This window comes from Delphinus delphis, chromosome 15 (genome assembly GCF_949987515.2).
Source record: "Delphinus delphis chromosome 15, mDelDel1.2, whole genome shotgun sequence".
In the NCBI taxonomy this organism is placed as follows: domain Eukaryota; kingdom Metazoa; phylum Chordata; class Mammalia; order Artiodactyla; family Delphinidae; genus Delphinus; species Delphinus delphis.
This window is the reverse complement of record NC_082697.1, coordinates 11,542,449-11,570,201: the sequence shown is the minus strand read 5'-3', so window position 1 is coordinate 11,570,201 and position 27,753 is coordinate 11,542,449. Positions and strand designations below refer to the sequence as shown.

General features: G+C 45.2%; 2 long non-coding RNA genes across 3 annotated transcripts in view; one reads left to right on the top strand and one right to left on the bottom strand.

The window, feature by feature from the left end:
* Positions 1–27,753, bottom strand: part of LOC132439017 (uncharacterized) — a 49,400-nt gene that overhangs the window by 5,635 nt on the left and 16,012 nt on the right. For both annotated transcript variants that reach the window (XR_009522261.1, XR_009522260.1), the window contains one exon: positions 25,150–25,222. This is a non-coding gene — a long non-coding RNA (uncharacterized lncRNA). The remainder of the gene's footprint in view (positions 1–25,149; positions 25,223–27,753) is intronic.
* On the top strand, positions 219–27,629 carry LOC132439018 (uncharacterized). The gene is made up of 3 exons (XR_009522262.1): positions 219–440; positions 26,305–26,493; positions 27,556–27,629. It is a non-coding gene; the product is annotated as an uncharacterized lncRNA (long non-coding RNA).

Here is a 27,753-nt window from a genome sequence, read left to right as displayed (position 1 = left end):
CAGCTAAGAGGCAGAAATCCCTTGATCTCTGAAAGATAGGTTGTTCTCCAACCCAGCTGATAAATCGTGATTCATCTTAAGTAAGAGCAGTAATCCTATTCCCCTTCAGCAATGATTGGTCCAGGATGGGCACATGATCCAGCTCTTCACCCCAATGGAAGGTCAGGGGAAATCTGGGGATTAACTTCATTAATAACATAGAACTTCAGGAGGTGAGAGCCTTTTGCCCCTGCCCCTTCCTTCCTGCTTTGATCAGTGTCTTGTGATCACATGATGTGGGGCACTGGAAGCAGCTGTCATGGGTGATGTGGCTGAGAACTAAAGCCAACTGCTGGAGATGACAGAGAAGAAAGATGAGAAGAGCCTGGGTCCCTGAGAACACCATCAAGCCACTGCAACATCTTTGGAGCTGCCAACCTCCAGACATTTTGTTATAAAAGGTAACAACATTTTTTCTTTGCTTAAGCCACTATGAGTCAGGCATGCTGTCACTTACAGTTGAAAATATCATAACCAATGCAGTCACCTTCCCAATGCCCTATTGCAGCGGTCCTCAACATTTCTGGTGTCAGGGACCGGTTTGGTGGAAGACAATTGTTCCACGGACCAGGGAGGGGCGGGGTGGGGAGATGGTTTCGGGATGATTCAAGCTCATTACATTTAATGTGCACTTACATTTAAATGCACATTACATTTATTGTGCATTTCTATTATTATTACATTGTAATATACAGTAAATAATTATACAACTCACCATTATGCAGAATCAGTGGGAGCCCTGAGCTTGTTTTCCTTGCCACTCACTGACAGGTTTTTTTTTTTTTTTAATTTTATTTATTTATTTTTGGCTGTGTTGGGTCTTCGTTGCTGCGCGTGGGCTTTCTCTAGTTGTGGCGAGCAGGGGCTACTGTTTGTTGCGGTGCGCGGGCTTCTCATTGCGGTGGCTTCTCTCGTTGTGGAGCACGGGCTCTAGGCACACGGGCTTTAGTAGTTGTGGCGCACAGGCTCAGTAGTTGTGGCTCACGGACTCTAGAGCACAGGCTCAGTAGTTGTGGCGCACGGGCTTAGTTGCTCCGCGGCATGTGGGATCTTCCCAGACCAGGGACTGAACCCGTGTCCCCTGCATTAGCAGGCAGATTCTCAACCGCTGCACCACCAGGGAAGTCCCGCTGATAGGGTTTAGATGAGTCTGCAAGCAGTTGATTTATTATGGTCTCGGTGCAGTCAAACCTCTCTGCTAATGATAATCTGTATTTGCATCCACTCCCCAGCACTAGCATCACCACCTCAGCTCCACCTCAGATCATCAGGCATTAGATTCTCATAAAGAGCACGTAACCTAGATCCCTTGCACGGCATGGGCAGTTCACAGTAGGGTTCGTGCTCCTATGAGAATCTAATGCCGCCACTGATCTGACTGCAGGCAGAGCTCAGGCGGTAATGCGAGCGATGGGGAGCAGCTGTAAATACAGATGAAGCTTCACTCGCCTGCCGCTCACCTCCTGCTGTGCGGCCCTGTTCCTAACAGGCCACCAACCGGTACTGGTCTACGGCCTGCTGGTTGGGGACCCCTGCCCTATTGCCCAAATTGCAAGGAAGGAAACCAAACCTAGCAAACCCTTGAAGGTACAGAGCTCAGAGTTCCAGCTGAGGTATTTGGACATTTCCTGGAACGATGTTTAGAAAATCCACCCGTCTCCAAACTGCCAACGCCTAAATATGGCACTTACTTCTCTCTTGCTTCAAATCCTCCCATGACTCACCATTGCTCTTAGGAGTTCAAAATTCTCATTGTAAGGACCTGCAATCTGGCCCCTGCTGTCCTCCTGGCATCACCCCTGACCCTCCTCACTTCATATTTAGGCCCCAGCCAGACTAAGTTACTTTTAGTTCTTTAATATCCTATCTTGGCTCTAGCCTTTTGCATGTGCTAATTCTTCTACTTTCCCCCATTTCATCTGGCCCTCTCTTTATTCTTCATGTCGCAGCTCAAATGCTGTCTCTTCCAGGAAGACTTCCTTGATTTCTAGACAGGATTCAGTAAACCCTTAGGGTACCATTGCACCTTATGCTTTCCTCTGTTAAAACACTTATCAAACTAGATTGTAATTGTCTGTTTTCATGACTGGTGGACTTGTTCTTGCTCTCCACTATGCCACTTCCAGCTCTTTTTCCTAACTGCTGGCCCTGCTGACCAAAAGCTGCCTTAGCCTCTCAATTTGATTGATGACTGTTATTTGATCCGCTGAGTTCTCTTCCAAGCCTTCACTTCCCCACTCCTCCCACAATTGTAGGGGACCTACTTCCTATAATAAATCCCTTATCCTATGGGATAGTCACTGACAGTGACTCTGCTCTGCTCCGCTGATTGATACACAGTCCAGGGCAGACACCATCTTCTGGCTTTTGGGTGGAGACATGATCCAGGCCCCCGTCCAGATAATTCTACTTTCCCATCCACAGTGATTGGTTCAGGCATGGGCACCTGACCCAGTCCTCGCCAATGACAGCCCGCCCCAGGATTTATGCTAGAACAACGGGAAAGCAGAAGCAACGTTTCCACTACTGCTACTGAGCTGGTTGTTTGCAAGCCTGGAGCTGCTGGTGATCAGCTCCCCACAATGAGGAGAGGGCCTGCCAGAGAATGAAGTCAACAGAAAAGAAAGCAGGATGAAGAAAGGGAGAGGCACAGACGCCATGTGACATCACTTGATCACCTGTACCCACCTTTATCTGAAGCTAAACCTTCCTCTGGGCTTCTTCTGTTTGTAGTTCAAGCCAGTATGAGTTAAGTTTCTGTACCTTCCAGTTGAAAGAGTCCTGGTCAATATGGGTGAACAATAACTATCTATTGAGTGAATGAATCCCAAATTGTCAGTGGCTATATACTTCTCTTATCAATTCCTTTTATTCATTTTTTCCTTTTAGAAGAAAAGAAGGAAAGAATTTACAGGGTTGGTGTCATATGAAAAATGATAGTAGAATCCTAGGAGGGGGTTCTAGTCAACCCTTTTTTATTACATTTAGGGGAACTGAGGCTCAAAGAGGAGGTATAACTTGCTTAGGATCATATGGCCAGATTTTATTAGAATCAAAATTAAAGGCCAGGTTGAGAATGCATAATCTGAGTCTGATCATGAGGAAGTATTGGACAAATCCAAAATGAGAAACATTGTTTTAAAAAAAAAAGACCAAAGTATTACTGAAAAATGTCAATGTCACAAAAGACAAAGGCTGTGAAGTGTTCCAGATTAAAGGAGACTAAATAGACATGACAACTAAATGCAATATGTCACCCTAAACTGGACCCTCCCTATACTGGAAGAGAAAAAAAACTTAAGGACATTATTGGATCAATTAATTAACAAAATTGGAACACAAATTAAAACGTTATCAATGTTAAAGGTACTGAGGTTGATAACTGCACTGGGTTTATGTAAGGTAATATTCCTATTCTTAGGAAATACTTAGTGGTGAGGGGCCATGATATATGTGACTTACAATCAAAAGGTTCAAAAAATTATGTAAACACAGAGACGGAAAGAGAGAGAACACAAATGATAAAGAAATTATAGAAATATTAACAATAAGTGCATTGGGGTAAAGGGTATCTAGATATACTTTGTTCTATTTTTATTCAACTAACTTTCCTGTAGGTTTGATATTATTAACAAATTCAAAAATTAGAAACAAAAATTAAAATGTTAGAGACCAGACTCCCAGGCCAGCCCACTCTTACTCTCTGTGTTGTGAATGCTTGTAAAGAGCTTCAGGCAACTTTGAGACTTACAAGGAAGGTACAATACTCAGTCCATGGTGGGAGAGTCCCGATGAATTAGTAATGTTTTTTTTTAAAAAAAAATTTATTTATTCATTTACTTCTGGCTGCATTGGGTCTTTGTTGCTGCGCGCGGGCTTTCTCTAGTTGCAGCGAGCGGGGGCTACTCTTCACTGTGGTATGCAGGCTTCTCATTGCGGTGTCTTCTCTTGTTGTGGAGCACGGGCTCTAGGCCCGTGGGCTTCAGTAGTTGTGGCACGCGGGCTCAGTAGTTGTGGCTCACAGGCTGTAGAGCGCAGGCTCAGTAGTTGTGGCGCGTGGGCTTTGTTGCTCTGCAGCATGTGGGATCTTCCTGGACCAGGGATCGAACCCGTGTCCCCTGCATTGGCAGGCGGATTCTTAACCACTGAGCCACGAGGGAAGCCTGAATTATTAATGTTTATCACGTGCAAGAGCTTCATAATAGAACATTCAGAGAGCAAAGTAGGAGAGGCCTGACCAGCTTTAGAACCAAATAGTCTCTGAGGAGTGGCCACCTCCTTGCCTTAAAATTTATAGGCTGAAGGTAGATCCATTGGGGTGCTTTGGGCTGAAGATAACTGTATACTCAGTTAAGAGGGCCTTAAATGATGAGGACATTTTTAATCTCAGGTAACAATAAACCAGCAGGTGGAATGTTTCAGGGTTGGATAGTTCAGCATCTCAGTATTAGAGCAGCGAGTCAGCTTCTGGAGGATTCCCTTGGTCTGGAGGAATTCCTCATGGTCTCAGAATGACTGCTCAGAATGACTGCTCAGAATGACTGCTACAGCTCCAAATGTCACAACAACACCCAAAGGCTATAACAAGATACCTGTGAAAGAAAAGGGGTTGGGGGACAAAACTTCTCTTTCTTTTAACAAGAAGGAAAATCCTTCCCAGAAGCCCTCAGCAGACTTTCCCTGCTGCCTCATTGGCCAGGACTGGGTCCCAAGCTTACCCCGGGACTAAGACAAAGGGAGACAGGATTGCTATGGCTGGCTTAGACCAATCAGAATTCATTCTCTGGACCTGGCATGTTGCTCTTCAACAACAAAATTAGGTTCTGTTGGCAAGGAAGAAGGGGAATAAAGCAATCCACAAAGTCTGCTTCGTGGTTTTGATGGTCTCCTAAGTCAGTGCCTTAGTTCTCCTTTCGTGATCTGGACAAAAGGGCAGCTTGGACCCTTCTTGGCACAAGAGTGCCAAGAAGTCCAGAGACCCTGAGCACATAGGGGAGATATATGGCCTAGAACAGGAATTCTACACAGAAAACAATTCCCCTCGCCTGTCCAGCATTCATCCCCCTATCGTTTGCTCACAGCACCCAGTATTTCTTTGGGGACCTTCCCCTCCCCCATGTCTAGTCCCTGAGGTTCAGGTGAGACTGTCCCTACCCCAAGAGACAAGTGACCAGACCTGGACAATCAAAGCATTGCCTCCCTTGAGTGACAGTGATTGGTTCTGAGATAGGCCATGACCTAAATTAGTCCAATCAGAGTGAATGTTGGAACTTCAGCAGAGTTTGTGCATGTCACTTTTGTTCACATCCCATTGGCCAGGACATAGTCACACAGACATTCCTATCTGCAAGGGGTTCTGGGAAATGCAGTCTTTGGCCACCCAGCTAAAATTCAGGGATTTTGCTACTAAAAGAAAGAGAAAGTCCAAACGTCCTGTCCTGGCAAGGCTTTGTCTTTGTTTTCCGGAAGGAAAGCCTTCCCAGTGGACTTCAGCTTACTTCTGGTTGGCCTGAACTGTGTCTCATGGTCTCCGCTGGCCAGAAGGTGGCTAGGAAAATGAAATATTTAGCTTCCTGACTTCTCTAGTAGAGGAAGGCAAGAGGGAGGAGGACTGGGAATGGGCAGCTTGAGCAGGGTGCCCAACTGTCCCAGTTTGCCTAGGACTGAGGGGGTTCTGGGGACACAGTGTTAAAACCCACTTCAGGAACTGCAGCCACCCCTATGTGACTTGAGACCTTAACCCAGTTCGCAAGGTGTATCCTCTGCACGGCCTCCTCCCCCTGACAACCTTCTCTTTCCCTTCATTGCTTCCTCTCTGGCTAAAAGGTGGCTAGGCCTCTGCCCTGCCCTGCATCTGCTTACACTAAGTCCTAACTATTGGACCTCCTTGGTCCTCAACTGTGTCCTGTGTCCTGGGAACCCCAGTGGTGCCCATCCTCCTCCCAAGTTCCCCGTGTCCCCGCCATCTTGTTTCCCTATCATCTCAGCCCCTGAGAGTCCAGGGCTTGCAGAGCTCGAAAGGAGAGACGCTCTTGCTGGTCTCACTGAAACAAAGTCAGGACTTGAACTCCCAGGCCAGGGCTCTTCCTTCTGTACCCTCAAAATCCTTAGTGCCTGTCATTCAACTGACCAGACATTTCTCCAGAGCTGAGATGAACTCTCTCTAAGATGTCCTTGTGGTCAGCAGAGGGCAGAGGACATGGCATGAAAAAGAAACACTCAAGAAGCACTCTGTGAAATACCCCCTAGGGTCCCCCTCTGGCTCCCACATGATCTCAGGAACTACCTGACCTGTCCAAACAGAATTTATCATTTCCATTCCATCACACCTGCCCTCCCCCATCCTCTGACAGCTGGGGTGGCTTTTAGACCCAAATACACAATACCAACAACATCCTGATATAACCCAGGGTTTCTCAATATCCACACTATTGACATTTGGGGCCAAATAATTCTTTGCAGGGAGGAAGGGACTGTCCTCTGTGCTGCAGGACGTTTAGCAGCATCCCTGGCTTCCGCCCACTACACGCCAGCAGCCTCCTCCACTGTTGTGACAATCAGAATTGTCTCCAGACATTGCCAAAGGCCTCCAGGAGACAAAAATCACTCCTGGTTGAGAACCACTGATATGGACCATTGATATTTTCTTAATATTATATAAAATGTAACAACAAGCAACTTCAGAAAACAGAGTCACTTTCATTGAGCTGTAGATACCATCTATGTAAAAACCTCAAACTCGCCACACAATGCAGCTTGGAGTAAAGGCCCTGGCAACCCCTGGCAGCCAGTTGGCTTCTCCCAGTGGGTCACACACAGAGATTCTGGCACCGCTGCCACTCTCCCCACCACAGCTCACACAGAACAATGGAGCTCTCTCTGGCTCTCCAACCTTATCTACACCCTGTACTTAACTCTGCTTTACTGGGCAGCTTTGTTTGTTCTAAGGCAATTAAAAAAGTCTTCTTGGCCTACACCCTCTGTAGGCCCATTAACAGACTTAACCTGGAGCTTCTCAGCCTCAGCACTGTTGACATTCGGGACCAGATAATTATCTGTAGTGGATGCTATACTGTGCACGGTAGGACGTTTAGCAGCATCCCTGGTCTCTACTCAACTAGATGCCGGTGGCACCCTCCTTTCACCAATCCAGTTATGACAACCAAAGATGTCTCTAAACAGCCACATGTCCTCTGGGGGACAAAATCACCCCCAGCTGGGAACCACTGTTAACTCTTACTACAAACCACTGAGGTTGGTTATATCATTACCATTTTACAGATGAGGAATCCAGGGCTTATGGAAATAGGATGACTTGCCCAGATGGTAAAGGGTAAGATCAGGGATTAGAATGAATCTCTAAAACCACAGTTTCCCAAATTCTTCAACTGATAAAATTCCTGTTAACAGAGGCCCCGCTGCATCTGGACCTGTAGAGAAGGGGCCAGCATTCCATATTTCCCACAGGATGGCTTTCCAGACATCAGCAATTTCCAGACACAAGTAAATCTCCATATTTCACCGCCTACATCCTCTGTCCTTAGAGATTTCTCCTCATTCACACCCCCAATGTTATGAGATCACCTTGCTCATTGAACAAAATGCGCCTTTAACATAATAATTCATACATATTCCAAGTAGGACTAGCAAATGGAGTTAATAAAGTCATCGTCACTAGCTGTCACCTATGAAAAGAACAAAAAGTCCTCAAACGGGGAATTAAGCCAACAGTGTTTGTCTAAGAACTGTTAACTCTAACTCCTGCTGGACGTTGGGCCCTTTAGCTGGCTTCTTTTTAAGGCCCACAACAAACATCGGAAAGTAAGAACTCTTCCCATTTTAAAGAAGAAACTGAGGCACAAAGAGACTAAGTGACTTGTCCAAAACCACACCGAAGGTGTTATGACATGCTAAACCCATTATTAGCAAGTGGATGTTACGGCCTTAAAATGATTCACTTGGACTATTTAAGATTCATGTGTGTGCGTGTGTGTGTGTGCGTGTGTGTGTGTGTGTGTGTACACGAAGATAAATGTGTGTGTGCACACTCACTTGGACACAGAAACATTGGGGATTGGGGACGAGGAGAGGCCCAACCTTCCCCTTAAACACATGGCAATCCAGTCCCTTCCCCCACCGCCCGCACTGAGGGTCTGTGAGCAGGAAAGAAGGCGCAGGACTGTTACTAGCTAGGCAACCACCAGTGTCCACCGCATACCTCCCTCACTTCATGGACGGGAAAGGTCCCACCACAAGTCAACTGGCAGGACTGGACCTCGGGCCCACTGTCTGGGCCGTCAGTCTCTCCACACAGCCTGTTACAACAGGGGATTGTCTACTGGGGGCTGTTTCCTAGGGAACATCACTCAGCCACTGGTCACACAGTTACTCAGGAACCCCCTGTCCTTCACCAACCCAGCCCTTGGGAAGTCTACTCAGAGCTCACCTGCTTGAAGAATAGGAGGTGACCCTCTGGTCACTAGGGGATTCTGTCCACAAAAAACCCTGTGAGTCATTCTACAAGGCTCCAGGGAAAAAGGACTCCCAGACGGGGGCCCAGTCCAGAAAGAATTAAAACCTTGGCCCAAGGCCCAGACTTTCAGGGAAACCAGCTGGCCTCTTAGGGGCTGGGCGGGGGGCGGCGACAGGGAGGTCACCTTGAATTGAGGTCTCTCTGGACGGAACTGTTTTCTTATTTAATCATTCATTCATCAACTATTTATAGTTGTGACATTTATTCCTGAATTCAACAGATATTAATTGGGACAGGCTAGGTAACTCTCACTTTTAACTATACACTTTTTTTTTTTTAACTATACACTTTTGAATTGATTGCATTCGTTATTACAAAGAGCCTGTGCCGCTTTTGTTTGTTAAGCTTCATCTTTAGTTAATTTTTAATAATGAGTGATACATAAGCACATTCACCCTGTGACCACCATGATGCGAGGTAACTTACACCATGATGCATGGGTGGTAGCTTTCCAAACTTTTTTTGTGCATTTCCATACAGACCCATAGAAAATTATAGAATCATTTTGTGTGTGTGTATATATGCTACTATGAATTAGTCTGTAATTTTTTAAAAAAGGAATGAAAATTGAATCTATTGAGGTGCTATCATGTGCTGGGTGTGGCTAGGTCCTAGAGATACCGCAGTAAACAAGGCACAACTGCTCCTTGAGTCTCGTGGGGGATACAACCGAACAAAGAGATCATTATACTACAATCTATTAAATGCAATGAAAATGGAGGAAACGGAGCTGTGGGAGAGCCCAGAAAGGGTATCCATCCCAGCTCAAGGGTGTGTATGGAATCAGGGAGTATTAGGTGTATTTATGTTGCAAGTGAGAGAATACCCACCAAACTAGTGAAATAAAAGTGGGAGAGGATGACTTACTGAGTTATAAGAAATCAAGATGTAAAACTGCCTTGAGGCATGACTCCAGGGACTGGAACAATATCAAAAAATACATGTCTCTGTCTCTCCTTTCATCTCTCTCTCCACCTTTCAGCTCTGCTTTCCTCTGTTTTGGATTTGCTTTCAGACAGGCTTTCTGCACCTGGTGCCAAAGATGGCCACAAGCAACTCCAAGCTTGCTTAATTCTTGTAACTGGCAACCCCACTGGGAAGGGAGATCCTCTCCCAAAAATTCCAACAAAACTCCAGTGAGTCTCATTGGTCTCACTGGAATGACGTGCCCATCGAGGAGCCAATCACTGTGGCCAGGGGAATGGGATATGCTCATTGGCCAGGCTCACCCGTGGAGCCAGGGGTCCATATCTGAACCCCATGGATAAAAGCTGGGGAGGCAGTGGCTCCCCAAAGGAAAATTGAGATGCTGTTTTCTGATCCAGAGGAAACAAACGTTGCATAGGCAAGATAAAAGATCCCCACTGCAGAAAGCTTCCTGGAGAAGTTGACCTCCAATCTGAAAACTCAAGGATGAACTGGACTATGATAGGTGACAGGGAGGTAAGGAGCAGAAAGGGTGCTCCTGGCAGAGGGAACAGCATGTACGAAGGTCTGGAGAGCACTGCTTGTTCCAGAAAATGTGAGGGGTTTACTCTGACTGATGGGTACTGTAGGAGGAGGGAGAGGAAGAGATGAGATCAGAGAGAAAGACCGGATGCCTTTAGGGAACTGCGATTTTATCCAGCCCCCTCCCACTCCTTCCCCCACCTCCCCACCCCCATCCCACTCCAGGGATCATGACTCAGTCATGGGGTTTTCACACTTTCCTGCTTCAAGCTTGGCAGTTTCTATATCTAAGGGGATGTGTCATTCATCAGCAGATCATGTCACCCCACTGAAACACTCTGTGGTTTCCTGAATGTCAGCCGATTATCAATGATTAGCCCACAAACCTTCCAGGGTTGCACAAGACAAAGGAATTCCAACTTGAAAATAAAGGGAGGGGCTTCCCTGGTGGCTCAGGGGTTAAGAATCCGCCTGCCAGTGCAGGGGACACGGGTTCGAGGCCTGGCCCAGGAAGATCCCACATGCCGCGGAGCAACTAAGCCCATGCACCACAACTACTGAGCCTGGGCGCCACAACTACTGAAGCCCGCATGCCTAGAGCCCGTGCTCCTCAACAAGAGAAGCCACCGCAATGAGAAGCCCGCGCACCACAACGAAGAGTAGCCCCTGCTCACTGCAACTAGAGCAAGCCCACGCACAGCAACGAAGACCCAACGCAGCCAAAAATAAAAACAAACAAACAAATTAATTAATTAATTTTTTAAAAAAGAAAGAAAATCAAGGGAGCATTGATACATATACAGTCCAGTGCATAGCACACAGATGTGCAGGAGAGATTTGCTCAACTGGAAAGAGGGAATCACATTCTAACTAGGGGTACAGCCACCTTTTATTGATTATGTCCTGTTCTCTAGCAGCTGTCTCCTTTCCTCCTCAGAAAAACCCTATGAAGGAAATGCTTTTGCTATACCCATTTCACAGATGAGAACTGAGGCTCAGAACTTAAGAGATTTGCCCTAAATCTCATATGCATGATCTCTTTTTAATCCTCACAATGGTGTGTCCCCATTTCAAATATGGAAAACTGAGGCCCAGAGAATTGAAACAACTTGCCAGAGTTACACAGCAAAAGTAAGGTGGGGTAGGGGGCCTCATACATTGCAGGTGGGAATGTTAAATGGTACAGCCATTTTCAAAAAACCAGTTTGGCAGTTCCTCAAAATGTTAAACATGTAAAAAGAAGGAAGTAATGCCATTTGCAGCAACACGGATGGACCTAGAGATTGTCATACAGAGTGAAGTAAGTCAGAAAGAGAAAGACAAATATTGTATAATATCACTTATATGTGGAATCTAGAAAAATGGCACAGATGAACTTACCTGCGAAGCAGAAATAGAGTCACAAATGTAGAAAACAAATTTATGGTTACCAAGGGGGGAAAGGGGGATGGGATAAATTGGGAAATTGGGATTGACATATATACACTACCTTATATAAAATGGATAACTAATGAGAACCTACTGTATAGCACAGGGAACTCTACTCAGTGCTCTGTGGTGACCTAAATGGGAAGGGAATCTAAAAAAGAGTGGCTATATGTACATGTATAACTGATTCTTTTTGCTGTACAGCAGAAACTAACACAACATTGTAAAGCAACTGTACTCCAATAAAAACAAATAATAATAATAATAAAGGTTAAACATAGCATTACCATATCACCCAGTCATTCCACTCCCAGGAATATACCCAAGAAAAGAAAACATACATCCACACAAAACGTGTACACATAGGTTCATAGCAGCATTATTATTATAGCCAAGAGTAGAAGCAACCCAAATGCTCAACAACTGATGAATGGATAAATAAAACGTGATATACCTTTTTCACAGAACTAGAACAAAAAATTTCACAATTTGTATGGAAACACAAAAGACCCCAAACAGCCAATGCAATCTTGAGAAAGAAAAACGGAGCTGGAGGAATCAGGCGCCCTGGCTTAAGACTATACTACAAAGCTACAGTAATCAAGACAGTATGGTACTGGCACAAAAACAAATATAGATCAATGGAAAAAGATAGAAAGCCCAGAGATAAACCCACGCACGTATGGTCAACTTATTTTTGATAAAGGAGGCAAGAATATACAATGGAGGAAAGACAGCCTCTTCAATAAGTGGTGCTGGGAAAACTGAACAGCTACATGTAAAAGAATGAAATTAGAACACTCCCTAACACCATACACAAAAATAAACTCAAAATGGATTAAAGATCTAAATGTAAGGCCAGACACTATAAAACTCTTAGAGGAAAACATAGGCAGAACGCTCTATGACATAAATCACAGCAAGGTCCTTTTAGATCCACCTCCTAGAGAAATGCAAATAAAAACAAAAATAAACAAATGGGACCTAATGAAACTTAAAAGTTTTTACACAGCAAAGGAAACCATAAACAAGACCAAAAGACAACCCTCAGAATGGGAGAAAATATTTGCAAATGAAGCAACTGACAAAGGATTAATCTCCAAAATTTACAAGTAGCTCATGCAGCTCAATATCAAAAAAACAAACAACCCAATCCAAAAATGGGCAGAAGACTTAAATAGACATTTCTCCAAAGAAGATATACAGATTGCCAACGAACACATGAAAGAATGCTCAACATCACTAATCATTAGAGAAATGCAAATCAAAACTACAATGAGATATCACCTCACACCAGTCAGAATGGCCATCATCAAAAAGTCTACAAACAGCGCTTCCCTGGTGGCGCAGTGGTTGAGAGTCCGCCTGCCGATGCAGGGGACACGGGTTCGTGCCCCGGTCTGGGAAGATCCCACATGCCGCGGAGTGGCTGGGCCCGTGAGCCATGGCCGCTGAGCCTGCGCGTCCGGAGCCTGTGCTCTGCAACGGGAGAGGCCACAACAGTGAGAGGCCCGTGTACCGCAAAAACAAAAACAAAACAAAACAAAACAAAACAAAAAAGTCTACAAACAATAAATGCTGGAGAGGGTGTGGAGAAAAGGGAACCTTCTTGCACTGTTGGTGGAAATGTAAATTGATACAGCCACTATGGAGAACAGTATGGAGGTTCCTTAAAAAACTAAAAATAGAACTACCATACAACCCAGAAATCCCACTACTGGGCATATACCCTGAGAAAACCATAATTCAAAAAGAGTCATGTACCACGATGTTCATTGCAGCTCTATTTACAATAGCCAGGACATGGAAGCAACCTAAGTGTCCATCGACAGATGAATGGATAAAGAAGATGTGGCACATATATACAATGGAATATTACTCAGCCATAAAGAGAAACGAAATTGAGTTATTTGTAGTGAGGTGGATGGACTTAGAATCTGTCATACAGAGTGAAGTAAGTCAGAAAGAGAAAAACAAATACCATATGCTAACACCTATATATGGAATCTAAAAAAAAAAAAAGGTCATGAAGAACCTAGGGGCAGCAGAGGAATAAAGACGCAGACCTATTAGAGAATGGACTTGAGGACACGGGGAGGGGGAAAGGTAAGCTGGGACGAAGTGAGAGATTGGCATGGACATATATACACTACCAAATGTAAAATAGATAGCTAGTGGGAAGCAGCTGCATAGCACAGGGAGATCAGCTCAGTGCTTTGTGACCACCTAGAGGGATGGGATTGGGAGGGAGGGAGACGCAAGAGGGAAGAGATATGGGGATATATGTATATGTATAGCTGATTCACTTCGTTATACAGCAGAAACTAACACACCATCGTAAAGCAATTATACTCCAATAAAGATGTTAAAAAAAATGTGGTATACCCTTACAAGGGAATCTTACTCAGCAATAAAAAGGAATGAAGTAATGGCACATGCTACACAATGGATGTACCCTGAAAATGTGCTAAGGGAAAGACCCAAAGGAGCACATAGTATATGATTTCGTTTATATGAAATGTCTAGAATAGGCAAATGTATAGAAACAGAAGTTAGATTACTGGTTGCCTAGGTCTGGGGTGGTGTGGGGGGATTGGAGGGAAATGGGTAGTGACTAATAATGGATACGAGATTTCTTTTTACGGTGATAAAAATATTCTAAAATTATGGAGATGGCAGCATGGCTGTGAATATATTAAACACCATTGAACTGGACACCTTAAATGGGTGAATTAAGTGGTATGTGAATTATATCTCAATAAAGCTGTTAAAGAAAGTTTTAAAAAAGAAGTAAGGGGATGGACCTGTGACTATGACAGCAACCACAACTGCTGTTTGAACATCTGCTCCTACTATGTGCTTAACTGAGCCAACAAAAGCGGGGAGGGGGACAGAATATATTAGCTCACTTCATGGAAAAGCCCACAGGCATTTCAGGTATGGCTGGATCCAGGACTCAAGCAATGTCAGTGGGGCTTTGTCATGCTCAGATTCGCCTGTACTGCCTTCCTTCTCAAGCAGGTGACAAAGAAGGTCTCAGTAGCTCTAGGCTGCTTCTCTCTTACCATCCCCACCACCCTGGGGAGTACGTTTTTCACCTAGTTTTAGTAAAGGTTTGAGGGAGGGTTCCCATTGACCTGGCTGTGGTCGCCTTTGAATTAATCACCGTGGCTAGCTTTGATGGGCCAGGACTGATGACATGACCTACCCCAGAGCCAAGGGGCATGGTCAGTTTCACCCAAACCACATGGTCCAAAGTGGAAATGGGTGAATCCCCAAAGGAAAGTTGGGATTCTGGGCGGGTATGAGCCGCAGATGCCCACAGTATTGGGCAACACTACACTGCCCAAGTTTGATTCCTGTTTCCTCCACATGCCACTGTGACCTGGGCAAAGTACGTAACCTTTCCATGCCTCAATGTCTTCGTCTGTAAAATGGAGATAATAATAGTGTGTCCCTCATAGGACTGTTCTGAGGCTTAAATGAGATGAATTCAGTAAATTCAGACTGGGGGGTGCCTAGCAGACAAGTATTCATTATATTATCTGATACTATCACACACATGCTACAGAGCCATCGCCAGTTACCCGTGTCACTTTTGAGACAGCAAGAAAGTAGATGATAAAAATATCAATTGCTGGTCAAACAGGAGTTTGGGGGCAACTGTGAGAAATGGGAAGGACAGCCTGGGCACTTCTGAGTGACTGGATCAGGGCTACTTACGGTACCTCTACTTCCCCCAGCAGTGCACCTGCCACTGTGTTGTAACTGCTCAACTCCTCCAGACTGTGAGATCCCTCTTTGATTCTTAGTGGTTATGGGTTTTGAAGTTCATGTAATTTTAGAAAAAGAACACAATCTATAAATATGAAATAGGTAAGAAAATATTTATTGACAAGGAAAAAAAATAACTCACCTCAAATTACTGGATACTTGGAGAGTCAAGACCCCTTCCTCTGGAATCTCTTTAGGCAGTTTACACAGAAATACCTCCCGATTGCACCCTGGCTGCCCCTCACTCACCCCAGAACACTCTAGAACTCCTAATACCTCCCAGTACTCGTAAATCATAGTCAATCTGCATTTGAGCCCAATAAAGATTTTTCAATAAATGTTTGTTGAATGACTAATTGGTCAAATAGCTACACCCCTTATTAATCTTCACAATGGACAATCCACACCCACACAGTAAGAGCCAGATGCTTTTTTTTCTTCCTTTAAACAATGAAGATCCTGCCAAACTCACGCCTCTGAGATGAGACTGACCTGGGTTAACTCCTGGTTCTGAGTTCTGCCTTGGGTGAATCACCTCCTTTCTTGGAGACTGAATTTTCTCCTCTGTGCAATGGGCATAGTTGAGAGGAATAAATGAGAATGGTCTGGAGCATGTAAGTAGTAACACAGTGCCTAGAACATGTGTCTAATAAATGAACTTTGGTTACTTTTCACTTTTTAGTTATTTATTTAACCAGGTAATACTTCCAAAAACTACAGAAGGGTGAAAAAGTGGGGCTGCTTCCTCCATGTTCCTTTTTCCACCCAAGACGCAACCACAATTACGGGTTGCAAGACAGTTTCAAATTTATAGAAATGCTGTAAGAATAATTCAGAGAATTCCAGTACGCCCTTTACGCAGATTCACCAATTTTTTTTTTTTTTTGCGGTACGCGGGCCTCTCACTGTTGTGGCCTCTCCTGTTGCAGAGCACAGGCTCCGGACGCGCAGGCTCAGCGGCCATGGCTCACGAGCCCAGCCGCTCCGTGGCACGTGGGATCTTCCCGGACCGGGGCACGAACCCGTGTCCCCTGCATCGGCAGGCGGACTCCCAACCACCGCACCTCCAGGGAAGCCCGGATTTGTTTATTTTTTTGTAAAAATTTATCTTGGAGTGCATTCCACCTTGATACAATCTTTTCCAAGGGTAGTTATTATTATTATTTTTTGGTAGTTATTATTTTAATAATGGTGAATCAATTTTATTTTAATAATGGTTGCTCCTGTTCAATTCCTTTGCTGGTTTTCTCCCTGTCTCTCTGACCTTGACCGTGTTGGATGTGCCCCACAGCTTAGTCCTTGGATACCTTCTCCAATCTAATCTCCTGCCTTGAAATACTATCTAAACACTGACTTCCCTGAATGGATGGCTTCAGCCCAGACCTCTGTCCTGAACCTCAGGCCCAGATCTCCATCTGCCCCTTCCACATATCCACTTAGAGATCTGACAGCCATCTCAAAATGGGTATGCCCCAAATCCAGCTCCTGACTTTCTCCCCACCCAAACTGCCCCAACATGTTTCTAACCATCTTAGTTAATGTCTCCTTCATCTCTCTATTTGCTCAGGCCAAAAATGTGAGCACCATCTTGGATTCCTTTCTGTCTCTCACTGCCTCCTACATCCAATCATCAGCAATTTTTTTGGCACTACTTTCAAAATACATCCAGAATCCATACTCCTCTGTTGATACCATCTCGGGCCAAGCTACTATCATCTCTCACCCAGATTATTGCAGCAGCCTCCTCACTGGTCTCCTTGCTTTCACCTTTTTTCTCAATAACTTACTCTGAAAACAGCAGCCAACATTACGGTAGAATCAGATCATCTCCCTTCTCTGCTCAAATCCCCCCATGGCTTCCTTCTCACTTGGAGTAAAAGTCAAAATCCTTACCCTGACCCCCAAGGCAGGGGATCTGGTTCCCTGCAATTTCTCTGACCTCAGCTCCCTACTCTCCTTTCTGGCTGGAACATTCTTTCCTTCCATCCTCACCTGGCCCACTCCCTCTTCTTCAAGTCTTTGCTTAAATGTCACCTTCTCAGGGAGGCATTCCCTGAACACTGTTAAAAATTGCAAACCCCGTCCCCAAACTTGTCTTACACTCTGTGTCTCCATCTCTGCTTAATTTTTCTCCATAGCATCCATCACCATCTAACATACTATATATTTATTTGTTTATTTATTGTCTATCTCCCTCCACTAATAAGTCAGCTCCAGGAAAACAGAGACCATGTCTGTTTTCTACACAGAGGCATCCCCAGTACCCAGCACAGTGCCTCATAGGTGCTTAATTAATATTTATTGTATGAATGAATGAAACATCTTTGTACCAACCACAAACCTTGTCAAGAGCTACATACATAGTGTCTGGATTAATGAAATGAAGATTGAACAGCTCTAATCCCAGCTGTAAGATCAATGAAATGAGGCTGCTGTTCCGGTGACTTATGGAAGTTCCCCTGTCTAAACAAGTCTCTCCCAAGGTCCAGGAGCTGATAACACGGGCAGTCAGGCTGGCTGGCACCAGACTGGACCCAGATGTGGTAATCAGGCCACATCACAGGGAAAGGGGAACTTTGTGGCCAGAGGCTCCAGTGGTAGACGCCAAGCTGAGCATTTGGAGGGGAAGCTGACGCCTGTACCTCGAGCTGAAACAGAAACTGTGGTGGCTGGCAAGGAAGGATGCCCCGACCTGTGCCTTTTGGCCCCTCAGCCACTGCTGGCTTTCTAATACACTACAACTATTTTTTAGAGGGAAACTTATATTGAAGTGTAACATACATACAGAAAAGTGCACATACACAAGTGACAGCTCAATACATTTTCACAGAGGCAACACACTAGGGTAACTAGCCTCCAGACCAAGGAACAGAAATTGTCCAGTCCCCTAGAAGCCTCCTTCCAGCCTCTATTGCCACCCTGAATGGTAACCATTACCCTGATTTCCAACACCAAGGGTTATTTTTACCTGTTTTGAACTCTGTGTGTTGGCACAATACAGCATTAATTCTTTCATGTATGACTTCTTTGCACAACATTAGGTTTGCAGCAACAGCGTTTGACCCTGCCTCTTCCTCCACAAGCTCAAACTGGGAAAGGGGACCTAATAATAACTCACCTCGCTGCTGGTTTCAATGTGCCAGCAATTCCTTGGAGCCTGAAACCCATCTAGTGGGCTGGAGCTGTTACCGCTCCCATTTCACAGATGAGAGCACTGAGGCACAGCCAGGTTAAATAGTTTGCCCAGCTAGGAAGTAGAAGAGTCTACATTTGAACCCAGGTCTGTTTGATCTCTGAGCTCATGTTCTTACCTATCATACACATTTCTTATCAATAAAATGACCCTTTACTGAGCACCCCCTTTGGGCTGGACATTGTGCATGAGCTTTATGCTCATTGATTTTCCCAGCCCCTGCATGAATAATATGCCTTTATCCCTGCTTGACTGATGAAAACAGGATTCGGAGAGATCACATAGCCATGAAAACAGAGACTTAAACCTTACTGTATTGATTCCAAAATCCAATGCAGGGTGATATCAGTATCCAGTATTTAGGTATATCTTTCAAATACACCTACTGAGTTTTTCAAAGAAGAGACAACAACAATAGCAGTTGTAGAGCCTCTCTGAGCCAGATGCTTTGGGCAAAGATTATGAATGATTCCCCCCAATATCTGTTCCTTCCCCTCTTCCCTAGTAAGAGAACACCTGACTCTTAGCTGGACACACAGCTTCCCACAGCTTTACCACATATCCCAGGCTTCTTTGCAGCAAGGTGGAGTCATGCGACTAAGTTGTAGCTAATGGAAAGCTCCTCTGCTACATATCCCCTGGACCCACTTCTGCGTCGTGACCTTCACAAGGAATGGGCAATGCTCTTCCCTTCACTGTTTCCTTCCAGCTGGCTGAAATGACAGACATGGTGTTGGGGAGCCATCTTGGACCATGTGGAAAGGATGCCTCTCTAGGGATGGAGGAGCAACAGGGTAGGAGCCTAGGCCCCACCCCATGGAGCCATCCTGGCCCTGGAGCACTCATACCCCCTCAGATCCAACATAGATTTAAAAAAGAAATTAAAAACTGCTCTCTTCACTGAAGTATACATTTTTGAGTGGTTAAAATGGTGAATTTTGCGTTATGTGTATTTTATCTGAATTACAAAAACAACTTCTCCCTTGTTAAGCCATGGTTATTTGGGGTCTCTAGTTTGTACTTTAATATAATATAGTATCTTCTGTTCATAATCTTTATTTCTTAGATCAGCATCAAGAGAGAGGGAGTATGGTCTCTCCTTCATGGTTGAGGGGCTGAGGCTCAGAGCCAAAGTGATTTGCTCTAAATCAGCACCAGAGTCCACCCTCTGGGACACCAAGTCATTTTTTTTTTTTTTTTTTTTTTTTTTTTTGCGGTACACGGGCCTCTCACCGCTGTGGTCTCTCCCGTTGCAGAGCACAGGCTCCGGATGCGCAGGCTCAGCAGCCATGGCTCGCGGGCCCAGCCGCTCTGCGGCATGTGGGATCTTCCCGGACCAGGGCACGAACCCGTGTCCCCTGCATCGGCAGGCGGACTCTCAACCACTGCGCCACCAGGGAAGCCCTGGAACAGCAAGTCTTTTGTTCTTTCATTATACTGGGAATTGGCAAACTGTGGCCTGTTGGCCCTTGCAGCTGAAAATGGTTTTAACATTTTTAAAGGGCTGAAGAAATGAGAAGGAATAGGCAGAGAAGAAAAAGGAGAAGGAGGAGGAGGAGAGGAATATGCAAAAGAGGACTTACGTGACCTACAAAGTCTAAAAGATTTACTATTTGACCCTTTACAGAAAAAGCTTGCTAACCCCTGAATTAACACCATTTTTAAAAACGCTCAGTTTCTCTGCCTGGGAAATGAGGGATTAAATATTTATTTAATAAAAGCAGGAAGATATGTGTTACAGTCACACACGGCTCTCATGGATCGAGAGAAGAAGCTAGGATGGGAGGATATAAAGGGTTTGCACTGGATAAGCCAACCCGATTTACTGAGAGGCCACGGGCTCCTGGTAGAAAGATGCTGGGTTAAGACAGGAAGCTAGGTTGCTGTTGTCTAACTGAATGACCTTGGGCAAGTCCCTTCCCCTGTCTGGGGTGCTGGTTCTCATCTACACATGGAGAGCTTGGACTACATCTGTCCTCTTGGTTTTATCTACTCGGTATCCAATTCCCCATCCTCTGGTAACAGCACGCCGATTTCCCTGGGAGCCCCCTTCCTTACTCCCTGTCCATATGAAACAGATGGAGCTAATTCCATCCTTGGCTCCAAGGGAGTGCAAATGCCCTAAAGCAGGCAATCAATACCTCATCCCTCTGCCCACAGGGACTGGTTCAGGGATAGGCATGGGCCCCAGGTGGACCAATGAGTCAACCCTCAGGTTTTTTCTGGAGTCGTTGGGAAAGCATTGCTTACTTTCTGCTGGGCTAGACCAGTATGAAGAGAGCCTGAAGCTCAAAGGTGGCCACTATTGAGAGAGTAAGAGAGAGACTGAGTCCTGATAACTTACCAGCCCCTGAATTTAGCTGTACGTGAAGCCGGCATGTCCCGGGACATGTTATTCTCCATGAGCTAAATGGTCTTTTTTTTTTTTTTTTTTTTTTTTTGGCTTAAGTCACTGTAGCAGATGATGTTGATCCTCTGCCCATACCCCCTTGGCAATCATTGTTTTGATGCTCAATGACCTTATGGCTTCCAATTCCCAGCCTCTGTGCTCTCTGTCTGAGGGCTTTGCCCCCCATGAGCATTTAGTACAAACAAACTGAGAATGCTGGGGGTGGGGGTTCACCCTCCCCAATGACTGACAGGAGTCGGTGGGTAAATACCCCGACTCCCTTGCCCACTGAGTGGGCAGTTCTGAATTGTGTTCTACTCTGTGTCCCAGAGTCCCATGATGGGGTTGAGCCTCAGCCGCCTAAAGTGACTACCTGCTCAGTGACTCCCCTTATATTGGCTTCTTTCCCTTCCCCGTCTCACTTACCACTTCCTTCATCAGCGCTTCCCAGAATCATCTCCCAAATGAACTACTTGCTCACAAATCCTTATCTCAGATCTGCTTCTGCAGGAACCCAACCAAAGCATTTCCTAAGATCGGTTTTTCTGTCACTCACAGCCAAAAGTGCTCTGGCTGACATGCAGTTTAAGCTTTCTTAGAAAATCTTTGGCTCATAACTATATTTTTCTAACGTGCTTCTCAGCTGAAAAGCAGTACATGCACTGACTTATGGTGGGCCCCAATAAGAGAACCCCTGCCCCGATGGCCCCGGGACAGCTCGGTGACCCACCCTGCCCACTCCCTCTCCCTCACACAACGTCCTTTCTCCAAGCCCAGTCATTCCGAGGCCCCAGCCAGCTCCCCTGGCAGCCCTAGGAGACAGCCCCAGTTCCTTCCTAGGACTCTCTTTCATCTACAAGGCCTGCCAGTGATAAGACTTTCCACGTCATCTTCCTGTCCCTGACCTTTGAAAGAAAGGTAACCGTCTAGGGCTTGTGATGTTACCACTTGGGGATAAAAGCAGTGGGAACAGGGAGGTTCCTAAGAGGTCATCATTCATTCACTCATTCAACTGATATTTATTGAGTGCGTGCACAAGGCATTTTAAATTGCAAACAACAGAATCAACTAGAGCTAGCTTAAGGAACAAGGGATTTATTAAAGGTATTAGGTGGTACCACAGTTGCTAAATAACCCCACTGTAGCCAGGAGCATCAAAGCCAGGAGAAATAAAAAACTTCACTGCTGAACTATTCCAACAGAAACATCTCTGCTGCCTCTGCTACGTGCTCAGGACTTAGGGAGCTAGGGGCTGGCAGCTAGAACTCCACTATTATTCCCTAGAAGGACCAGATATCTCCACCGTTGTGCTTGCCAGAAGATTCTACCACTTGGCATCCCCACAGCTTATTTTTGCCTCTAAGGCTTACCAGGGGAGACTGGACCACATGAATCACTCCTGCTTCAAAGAAGTCTGGGAAATCTAGTTTTTCATTTTCTAGCTGTTACAGTACAAGAAGCCACATTACAAGGGGATTGGGACAAGTGTTGAGTGAGCCAGACTGTAATGCCTGCCACAGGCCACCAACAGTGATAAAGTCAGAGGAGTTCCCTGCTTCCCAAGAGCTCACTGTTGAGAGAGGCAGACCAACACTAAAGAATTAATTCCAGGAGGGAGAAGCATTACTTAAGGGACATGTTTTCAAAGTTATGAGAACACAGACCAGGAGGACCTAACCCATTCCTACAGGGTCTCCTGAAAGAGGTGTCACTGTATATGACTGTGAAGGTGTTTAGAGGCTAACCAGGTAAAATAAGAGCAGGAGGAAGCAGCATTTCAGGCAAAGGGAAAGAATGTGCAAAGGCCCAGTGGGAGGGAAGGTGAGGGGTATGGGTGGAATTGAGAGAAGGAAAGTTGATTGGAGAATAGAGAACAGGGGGAAACAGGGGAATGAGATAGAGGGGTGGGAAGGGAAAAGGCCATGACCTTGTAGCCCATGTTGAGGAGTTCAAACTGTCTCCTAGGGGCAATGGTGAACCACTGAAGACTTTTGAGCAGGGCAGTGACATAAAAATAACTGTTAATGTTTACTGAGCACTTATTCAGTACTAAACCTTTTCCTAAGCTCTTAACATGTATTATTTACTATATATTTGCAATAATCCAATAGGTTAAGTTCTACGGACCATGACCATAAGTTTCTCTGCCTCTCTATGCCTCAGTTTCCATTTATACACCATGGGAGTAATAATAGAATTTACCACAAACGGTTACTATGAGGATTATAATGAGGGTTTGGCACACGGGGAACTGTGTATGTATTAGCTTTTGCAACTATTGTTCCCCTGTTGCAGATGAAAAAGCGGATGCCCAGAGAGATTAATCAACTTGCCTGACATCATACAGCTAATAAGCAATAGAATGGACGGAACAGGGGTGGGGAGGCTGGGAGGTGCTAGTGAGCATGGAGAAGCCATTTCTGGACCACCCACTGGGGCCCACATGGTCAGCCTCTGCTCTGATCAGTTGGTGCCCAGGTCATATTTCAATATCATCTCTGGTATTACTATACATATAATGTTGTTTTGTGACTTTAATATTTACATAAATGGTATCATACTAAGAGTTTACTTCTGGAAGTTTCTTTTCTCATTCAACATTATATTTTTAAGACCTCTTTAGATCTAGTTTATTCATTTTTGCTGCTCACTGATATTCCTTTCTGGGGATATGTCACAGTTTGTTATATCCACTCACCTGCTGACACCTATACTGTCGATATCACTTTTGGCCTATTATGGGTGAAGCTATCCATCCTTACAGGTGTGAGAGCTTCTCTATGGTGAATACCTGGAAGTGGGATTGCTGGTCACAGGGTGCATGCCTTTCAAATGCCAAACTGCTGTCTATGAAAGTTTCTGTTTCCCACTTCCTCACCAATAATAATACCACCATCACATATGGCGCTAAGTCTGTGCCAAGTACCTTTCTCAACATTTAACATGAAATAGCTCATGTAACCCTCCTAAGAAACTTTGAGTTAAAGACGATTCTCATCCCCATTCGACAGATAGAGAAACGGAGGCACAGAGAGGTGAAGTAACTAGTCCCAAATCACCCAGCTAGGAATGGCAGCGCATGGTACCAACCCGAGGAAGCTGGTTCCAGAGCCTGAGCTGTTAACCACTCCTCTACAGTTTGCTGGGTTTTGATTTTCAAATTGTTGCCAGTCCACAGCTGTGAAATGTCTCTAAATGTTTTAACCTGCATTGCCTGCTTTGGAGGGACCTTGAGGCTCTTGCCATCCATTTGTTGGCTAGTCAGGTGTCCTCTTTGGAAAAATGACTCTTTATAGACTTGGCTGCCCCTGAATTTCTGATCTTCAAAGCAAATGTTCCTGGAAGCCAGAACTCCAGGCAGGGCCTGGCACAGAGTAGCCACTTGGTAAAAATGTACCGACTACCTGGTAGTGTCTCTCACCTGCCCTTCCTCTTAGAAGCCGGATGCTAAGTAATAAAACTTCTGCTTGGATTACTGGCTGATCATCTGTGTTTTGGGCACATGAGCAGCTCCCTGTCCCCAAAACCATTTCCCCCTCTTGTGATCTGACTCTAGTCTACCTCCCTGACCTCATCTCCTTCGACTCCCCCTTCCCTTGTTTCTCATGAACCCCACTGGCCATCGTCCCATCCCTTCCGTCAGCCATCTTCACTCCCACCTCAGGGCCTTTGCATATGCTATTCCCTCTGCCAGGAACACTCTTCCAGTGGTGGCTCCATCTCATCCTTCTTGCCTTGGCTCAAATGCCACCACCTCAGAACGGCTTTCCTGACTCCCCAGAGGAAATAGAGGCATGAAGGGATTAAGCATAATTGTCAACAATTATACAGCTGGAGTATTGGTAAGATTTTAAAATTATGTTATCTTACTATCTGCCTATGTTTCCAATTTTTTTCTAAAGTGGTGATGTATTCCCTACATGAATTTTTTTAACCCAAATTTAAAATTAATTAAGAGCCAATCCTGAGAGGACAAATGAGTTTCTGGGGTTCTATTTCCCAATCCTCCTGGCTCAATACTTCAGCAGTGCTGAAATAAGATCCTAGCATTTTGCAACCTTCAGGATTTCCTTACTCCCCAATCCCACTCCACTTGACTATTATCTGCCCTTGGCTCTGAATCATAAACTTGAAAGGAAAGCCTCAGATCCAAAAGCCTCTCTGCTAAACAACCTCCCCTCCCTTGTGAATGTTTCTGATCTGCAAAATGGGGATAATAAAAGCACTTATTTCACAGGGTAGTTAGGAGGATCCAGCGTCATGGTGCTCAAGAAATATCTAGCAGGAGGACGGCTACTACTGTGGGGAAACCACACTGTGAGATGAGTCCGGAATCATACAAACATTGGATTAAAGCCTGGCTTGCTGTGTGACCTTGAGCAACTCACTTGATCTCTCTGAGCTTCAGTTTCCCCATCTGTGAAATAAAGATTTAAAAATCCATTCTAAGTCCATTAGCATGCCTTTTGCTAGAAAAAAGGAACCAATAAAACACAAATTGGCTTAACTAGAACAGGCTATCCTGCTTCCCTCACAGGATGTCCAGGTCAGGCCAACTGTAGGACAGAGGTAGTTCTAGCAACCTAATGATATCATCAAGGACTCAGGTTCTTTCCGTCTCTCTGTTCTTCCATCTACAGTATTGGTTTCTGCCTAAGGCTGGTTCTCCTTGTCATCGTAGGATGACTGTCAAGAGCTATCAGGGCTACAGGCATTCTCTTTCATGTCCGGTAGGAAAAGAGGGTCACTTCCAGACCCTCTCCTGAAAGTGAGGAAGAACTTTCCAAGAAGCCTCCGGCAAACGTCTCCTCACTTCTCATTGGCCAGACTTGGGTCACATGCCCATTCCCAAACCAATCTCTGGCAAGGGGATGCAATTCCCATGATTGCCTTACATTAATTGGGTCCCAGGCCTGTGGCTGAGCTGGAATGGATATCAAGGAGTCAACTACAACTGTCCATTACACCTGCCTCAAAGGGTTGCAGGGGGAATGAAATGAGACCGTGCTTGCAAAACCTAGCACTCCGTAGGTGCTCAACTAATAGTAGTTCTTATTACAATAATTATCAACATCATGATCATCATTTGGGGGCTTTGGCATTAGACAGACTTTGATTAAACATCAGTTCCTCCACGTCTTAGCTGTGTGGTCTTAAGAAAGCTGCTAAGCTTCAAATCTACTCTGTAAAATGGAAGTGGTAAGTGTTCCTATCCCGTGTCATTACTGTGTGGCAAAAAGTTAATCATGCATTGTTTTTTTTTTGGCCTTCCCAGTAGCAGCTTGGGTGGTCCTTTCCCCTCCTCAGTAGATGTGGTCCAGGTGAGGGAGACTCCCTTTTGTCTCCGGGAGCAGATGCCTTATCCTCACCTGGATTCCTGCATCCCTCAAGTCATTGTGACTGGCTCAGGGAAAGCATGTGATCCAAAGTGAACCAATGACAGGCAGCTCTAATACTCTGCTGGTGTTGCCAGGGAAAGGGGTGCTCTTCTCTCCCTAGGATCGCTGAGCTGGGAGGACAGAAGCTGAAGATGTCTTGGTCACCTCATGGGAAGAGCCTGCCTGAGAGTGAAGCCAACAGAAGGGAAAGCAGAGATGGGAGATGAAGAGAGACACAGGCCTGTTGACACTGTTGAGCTCCTGAATACAGCCAAGCCTGAACCAATTATATCGCTGGACTTTTCCTTATGTGAGCCAATAAATTCTCCTTTAAACTAGTTTGAGGTTCTGTTACTTGCAGTGATGAGTTTGGAGTCCAGCCCAGTTTGGCTTATGTGGGGAATCAGAAAAGGAGATAGTCCTCTGAGGGCTGGACCATACCTGCCTGAATCAGCTTAGTGTCTTGAGAATTTTTCCCAGGCCAATGCATAGAATAGAACTCCAGAAATATCTGGAGTTAAAAGCGGAAATATTCTGATGAGTATCTCTCTGGACTTTTCCTCTACGCTTATAGTAAACAGACATATATACACACATAGAGGAATATGTTTTACAAAAGTGGAATCACACTATGTTTTCAATTCAAACACCACCTCCATAGAGAGGCCCTCCATGACCACCCCATCTAAGTAGCTCCGCCTCCCTCCCACTCTCTTGCATTAAAACAGTGGACGTCAGATTGGGACTTGAACCCACACGCTGGGACTCGAACCCAGCCAAAACCCACAGTCTTTTAATTGAGATCACACGCCTCTTTTCAGGACTTAATGAAGCTCAGGTTCTTGATGTCTCATCACAGAAAAAATTCAGTGAGAGACAAAGTGATAGATAAGAAGTGGATTTATTTAGAGAGAAACACACTCCACAGACAGAGCGTGGGCCATCTCAGAAGGCGAGAGTGGCACCAGAGTATGGGGTTGTCAGTTTTTATAGGGGTGGGTAATTTCACAGGCTAATGAGTGGGAGGATTATTCCAGCTATTTTGGGGAAGGGGGTGGAGATTCCCAGGAATTGGGTCACTGCCCACTTTCTGACCTTTATGGTTGGCCTTGGAACTGTCATGGCGCCCGTGGGTGTATCATTTCGCTTGCTGATGTGTTGCAATGAGCATATACTGAGGCTCAAGGTCTAGTGGAAGTTGATTCATCTGCCATCTTGGACCTGTTTGGTTCTAATCAGTTTATGTCCTGTCCTCAGGCTGTTATTCTTTTAAAGGTTGTGCCCTGCCCCTTTCCCTCCTGTTTCAGCATCATAGCAATTTTCATTACCTAAATTAACTTTGTTTTCTTGTTCTCTCTTTCTCTTCTTCCAGAATTTCTGCTCTACCAGGGCAGGGGTTTTTCTCCGCTCACCACTGCTGTGTCCCTAGTGCCTTGAACAGACTGGCTAAGAATTCAATACCTACTTGTTGAATAAATATCATTCTGTAGTTGGTTTGTTTATTTTCATTGAGTGGTGTGATCACAAACATCTTTCCAGGGTAATAGATATGAATCTGTCTCGATCTTTG